Consider the following 6,984-nt stretch of genomic DNA (forward strand, 5'->3'; position numbering starts at 1 on the left):
TTTGAAGATTGATAAATTTTGATAAACTTAGTTACATAAATTTTGACATTGTTAGTATTGCCAAGATTTATGTTATCGCATGTATTGAGCATTACTCCAAGATATTTCACATGTCCAGAGCCATTACTCACAAATTACTTTTTGTAATTTTGGATTTTATTACAGAAATAACTCAATATACACCTCCTGAACACTTCTAAATTGTAATACTTAAAACAAAGAAACCCATGCCCTTAAACAAATTCCTGATAAATTCGCTTGTTGATCTAGGCTGATAGTGGGAATCAAACCCTTAACCAGTGCCCTGCATGGCTAAAGCACTTGCCTTTACCGATCACTTCCATCTAACCTCTGTCCACATAGGTTGAAATCTGAGGTTCTGCCAGTGTGGGTATGTTAGAAAACTTGCCAGTAGCTTCCCTTGGACCAGTGGTTCTTTTTCCTGTTTCTTCCTCTACCAGCTACACTGGCTGCCATGTATAGTCTATCATGTGCTGAAAAATGGCCTTTAATCCATAACAACAACAACAACTGGTCCCAAGTCCAGATGCCCTAACCTCTGAGCCTCTGCATCTCCCTTGGGTGAAGATCCCAATTGTTTCCAAGTTATGACTCCATGGGAGTACAGAAAGATCCAGGTATCGATATCACTGTACAAATCAGCTCATGCAATGCCAAGTAGGTGTTTATATACCTTTACGGAATGGCAATGGGCAGTTTGAAATATGAATTATGGCCTAGTAAATGAATGGTCCTTTTTTGAAAGAATGTATGTGTGTGTGTGTGCATGTGTGAGCAAGGAAATGTATGTCATGGATTCAGATGAATGCAACAAACTAACCACAAACTGCAAAACTACTTTTTGACCAGCCTAAGCACTTTCATCTCTCACTGAGTTTTTGTCAAAGGCAAACTCAAAATGGAGACAAGAGAAACAATGAACAAGAAAGTGTTAGAGCTTGAAAATGTTTGATATTTTACTGATGGTAAGAGAAGAGCTTTAGTGGCATCATGTTTTTTAAAATTGTAAAGTGGTGTAACCACAAATTATGTCCCAGATATTTTGTTGTTTCTGGAATGTTGTTGTTGTGGGGTTTAACGCCATTTTGCAGCACACAATAGGCTATACATGGCAGCCAGTATATGATGGAGGAAGAACCCAGGAAAACCCCAGAAAGAACCACCAACCCATGAGAAGCTACTGGCAAGCTTTCTCACATATCCACATTGGCTGAATCTGAGACTCGAACTGGCGCAGACAAAGGTGAGATGGCAGTGATCCATAACGGAGAGCGCTTTAGACCACACAGCCACTTGGGGCCCCCGTTTCTGGAATGAGAGTGATGACTATAGTAATAATAACACCAGGAAGAAATACAAAAAAAAAATAGAAATTTATACTTTATGTTCTTGCTTATAAGTTGAGTCAAACCGCAAACAACAAAGATCAAGATTTTGCCATAGCATAATATACATGCAGATCAGGGTTTGCATTCTGATTACTCCTAGCAAATTGCACAGACCCAGATCTGCTGGCACATTATGCAACAGCAGATCTGGGTCTGTGCAGTTTGCAGTTGGACTCATAAGCGAGTATATTTATGGTAGGTTAGTAAGTGATTAATGAGCAAAATTAAAGAGGTATTTAATTGGAATAGTGTAAACAGATGATTATATTTGTGTGTGGTTGTCCATCTGCGGCCATCTTGGATTCATCCACTAAGTTTCAGTGTTCTAATGCAGTGTATCTAGTGAGATTGGTTTTCTTTTCTGGTTTCATAACTCTATTTGGGGTTGTGAGCAACTGCAGTCATTGCCACATCGCTAAAATTGTGGTCAGGGTTAGAGAAGTGTTATGCCGCTGGACTTTGTGACGTCAGCGGTATACTGTGATACTAGGTGCATGCTACTTTGTATTTTCCTTAGAATCCCATCACTATACATAAAGAATTCCTTAATTTTTGTGCTAAATCTTCCCATTTTGTAAAAAGATCATTGTAGAAAAACAGATAAAGTCTAAATTTAATGTGATGCAGTTATAAAAATAAGGTTATCCTCGGGTGGTATTTCACCACCACATTTACATCGTTGTGACAATGGCATTATCCTAACCAAGGGAGGTAACTCCATTGTAATAAATAGATGCACCCATTAGCTATTAAGTGGATTTAATTTTGTTCACATTATTAAATTCACAAACTTTTATCTATGTACTATGTAGTTGAAAACAAAATTAGATGCTTTTATTTTGATATCACGTATTTAATTTCCTACAAACAAAATATCGTATGAAATTTGGGTGGAAGGGTTGTTTACTAGGTGGAGATGCGGGAGGTCGTGGGTTCGATCCCCGGCCGAGTCATACCAAAGGCATACAAAATGGTACTAACAGGTGCCTTGCTTGGCGCTCAGCATTAAGAGGTTAGTGTTAGGACTGGTCGGCCTGGTGTCAGGATAATGTGAGTGGGTGGGAAATCATGCTACATGTCTGCGGTATAATGACCCAGTGCTAGACATCACTATAAACTGTCACAGTGCAGACATCGTAGCGATATGACTGGACCTTTTTTTAAAGCTACGTTAAAAATCCAAATCACACACACATATACTAGGTGGAGACCATAATGTGCTTGTTTGGATATTGCTTGCATGCACATTAGAATAGGATTCAATTAAGAAAATTATGAGACAAGTAATTAGAATCACAGCATTTTTTCAGTTATATACACCAATAATGTAGGAACGTGGTAAATAATTGTTGATATCATATGCAGCATTTGTTGTCATCTGTTAACATTATATAAGTGTTGATTATTATCATTTAGTTTGATTAGAATACCGTCCATACAGTGTATACTTGGTGTGCAAGCTTGTCGGGACCCTTTTTAAATTTAAATTGCCGTTTGACAGATATCAGAGCACTAGTTAGTTTACAGCTAGAGAACCAGTCTACTGTGGTGGGGAATAACAATATAGAATACAACTGGTACTTTTCCAAAAAGCACCAAAGAGAACATAAGTAATGTATTTGCATGAAACAGATCCAGGCCAAATAATACCTGCATTTTTTTTTCCGCTTATAGCTGGATGGAAATGTGAATGCTAGTGCAAAAAATGAATCAACAAGAAATTTTGTTGATGGTTTGTTTGCTTCGACTGTATATAGTACATAATCCAAAAACTTTGTATAGCCAATTGAGCAAGACATGTGGGGCAGTACAAACTCGTACTCCTTTTTTTTTGTGTTGACGTAAGCGATAAATATGAACACACATAAAAATGCATCCAACGATGTCTAGGAAACTGAGCGAGCAGTGTCTGGCAATCTTTGCCAAAGCAATTGTGATTGGCATAGATGTTTATTATTTATCTACAACCAGAGAGAGAGGGAACGTTGTATCATAAGCTTTCACATGGTAACACTAAACGATCGGCACGATCCCATTGCACAACAAATAGCTTGCTTTATCCTCTGGTCTAAATATACTGTATTGCAGATCAAAATTACTCTACACCTTGAAGAATACGTTATTGCGTATTTGAAGGACTTCATGCTATCGGCGACAGCAGTAAATAGGTTTTTATTACCATATAAATTAACGTCAAAAAAAATTTCGAAGTCTACTTACTATTTGCGTCTCGAACTATTTCGAGGTGTACTTGCTATTTGCGTTTCGAACTATTTCGAGGTGTACTATTTCGATGCGTAATTACTATTTTCATCTCGAACTGTTTCGAGGCCTACTTACTATTCGCGTCTCGAACTATTTCGAGGCCTAATTACTGTTCTCGTCTCGAACTACACAATTAGGTGTAACGTGACTATATTACTTTCAATCATGCAATTTTTTTAATGGGAAATCTTTACGAACCTTAAAGGCGATTTTATGTCTTTTTACAATGAAAACAATCGTGAAATTTTCGCTTGGTAACAAGATATTGAGCCGAACCTTTACAGTACCTAATGAATTTGCGCAGACACTACAGTTCATGCCTGACTGAAGAATGATGCCCATGGAGTAAGCAAAGTCAGTCTATTTTAATTAGATTGTTGTTAGTTTCGCTTGAGAGCATGCGTTTTGGTTCAAAACTTCAATTACGTTTCCACTTATCACCCGCCCTCCTAGACCAACAAGTTGCTCTCCACCTCTTTTTTGTTTGTTTGACGCCAATCAAACACAAAAAAAAGGTGGAGAATAACTTGCTGGTCTACCCGCCCTCCTCACTATGCTTACACAGGATGCAGAAAGAAGACCCCGCCCTTCCCACTATCCTTGCACAGGAAGCAGAAAGAAGACCCCGCCCTTCCCACTAGCCTTGCACAGGAAGCAGAAAGAAGACACCCGCCCTTCCCAGTATGCTTGCATAGGAAACAAAAAGGGTACGTGATATCGTTGACCGAAATAGATTTCTGTCGTATACGCGGCTGTTTTACTTGAGAGATGTGTACATTATTCTGCCATTATAACATAACTTTGTAATTCATCAGTGCCAAATACAATCAAGTATAGCTGGGCACATATTCTATTTTCGCCGTACGTGGTAGGCACACAGTTCTACTATTTAAAGAAGAACAAATTGGACAAACATGACAACCACTTTAAAAGGAATATTTCGTTTTATTGCTGGAGTGTAATCATTGCAACTGACAGCGTCCAAATTACTTCCCTTGTGGAAAATGTCCCAATTACTTCCTTTGTGCAATACTTGGGCCCTTAAATATATTTAAAAAAATCCAATTCCACCGTAAAAAAATCTTTTTATGATGTTTTCTAAGTGTTATAAAACCATCAAATTAGGTGTTATATAACATGAAATTCGGTTTTAAAAAAATCATGAAATTAGGTGTTATAAAACCATGAAATTAGATGTTATAAAACTATGAAATTGTACTGCATATTATTGTAGTTTCATATCTCTGAGTTACAAATGAATTCCTAACAGAAGATATTGATTAGCACAGAGGGAACATAACAACCACTGGATAGAAACAGTTGCCATAAGGTGCATTTTTATTCTTGAATACGGTATAAGTGGTAATTATTGTACATATCCACAAGCCAAGAAATACGGTATCAGTGGTAATTATTGTACATATCCACAAGCCAAGAAATACGGTATCAGTGGTAATTATTGTACATATCCACAAGCCAAGAAATACGTTATAAGTGGTAATTATTGTACATATCCAGAAGCCAAGAAAAGTGCTGATAGCATTTTAACGTAATGTTTTCTCATCCATGGCTTTTCAAGCTGATAGCTGTTTTTAAACCAGTTAAAACGGAAAACATAATGTAACGATTGCGTCATTTTGACCTGCGCAGTAAGCTTTGATGTTATAAAAGCAGATATTCTTAAAAGTCTAGAAATCGCGAACCTTGAACACTGGCACCATTCAAAAAGACTGGTTGTATAATGCCTTGTTTAGAGAGGTAGTTTTTTTGTTTTTTGTTTAAAATAATAAAAGCATAATAAAATAATTTCAAATAAAGAAAGAAAAGACGCGATGATGTTAGAATTGTCAGTATTCTTGTAATCAAGCACACAGTGACCTACTTTTGAGAGCAAATATAAATAAATGCTGACTTAGTCTTTTGTAAAATCTTGAATAACCTTGCTCATTATGTACAATGCAACCAGAGCATTACTCCTTGTGTATACTGCCGACACCGAATACTATCTTTTCAAAACTCCTCTTGATATGCAATCTGACCCCTCGATGACTCCATCTAATTTTCCGATACAATCTGTGCATTCAGTCACTCATAAAGGACACCTCTGTAAAGAAGACACTCCACACCTTTCATCCATTACCATTTATTTAACCTTAATGATTATGAAGGGCCAATTTTTGCGAAAAGTTTATCCGTTGTATTCCACACACTGATAAAAATTTCAGGGCATAGTTTCCGGTCTGCTTCGGAGTGAATGTGACTATTGGGCATTACGTATACAAACAATGAATACCAAAAATAAGAACCATCCCTATTAAAATTAAAATTTAATTATTATTTTCTTTCACGCTCATTTGGAAAATAAAATTACGCACATTATCTCAACTAATCTGCTCATTTACTATATTGTACGCGTATCGTAGCGGTCATGACCCTTATGTATTTACATAAAATAAGAAACATTCCAAATTAGATATTTCACGACAGGAGGGAAATTCGAAACATTTTCTCTTGAGACAGATGTGACAATGCATTTAGCACCAATAAAGTATAAGGAAAAAAAAAACTGTAATACTGTCGAAAATGGCAGAAATTACAATTACTACATGGTATGTTCTGGCTAGACATTTATATTTAGGTACATAACCCAACCCCCCAACCCCCCATCACTGCCAATGCCCATGTACTTGATTCAGGAGGAAAATAATGATAAAACACCTACCACTTAATTATCATTATCCCCGCCCCCCCCCCCCCCGAATCTAATGCCAGTATGTAAAAGTTATTAATTTTGTGTTTAAAAACATGGGTGGGGATATGGTCCTCACATTTTTGGAACGAAACTTCAAGTTTTCTAACAGATTTAACAAATATATCTTGCCCTGATATATAAGCAATTATATCATCATGTACTTACTTTTGGACTGGGCCCTTTTCTTTTTTCTTACAAAGTATAATTATCATGATTGAGATAAAATCACATATTTGATATGGCTATTCCTATGTATGTGAATATGACTTTAATTATTTTCAAGCCAAATCACCCAAATTTCAATATTGCACAAGTGTACATGTTTGGACTTGTATTTTTCTTGAATAAATACATTGTGTCCTTAATTTGGCAAAATATACAGGAGTAGACAAATGATCATTGATATGCATGTTTCGAGGGATACTGTGTCATTATATTTTCATGCCATAATAACCTTTATATTTTTTCAATGATTAATTACTTCACCAAATCACTATGTATACAAAGACAACCTACATGATATATTATCATCCCATAAGGAGAGAGAGAGAGAGAGAG

The sequence above is a fragment of the Sinohyriopsis cumingii genome, chromosome 19, assembly GCF_028554795.1.
Source record: "Sinohyriopsis cumingii isolate HCF-2022 chromosome 19, ASM2855479v2, whole genome shotgun sequence".
Taxonomy (NCBI): Eukaryota; Metazoa; Mollusca; class Bivalvia; order Unionida; family Unionidae; genus Sinohyriopsis; species Sinohyriopsis cumingii.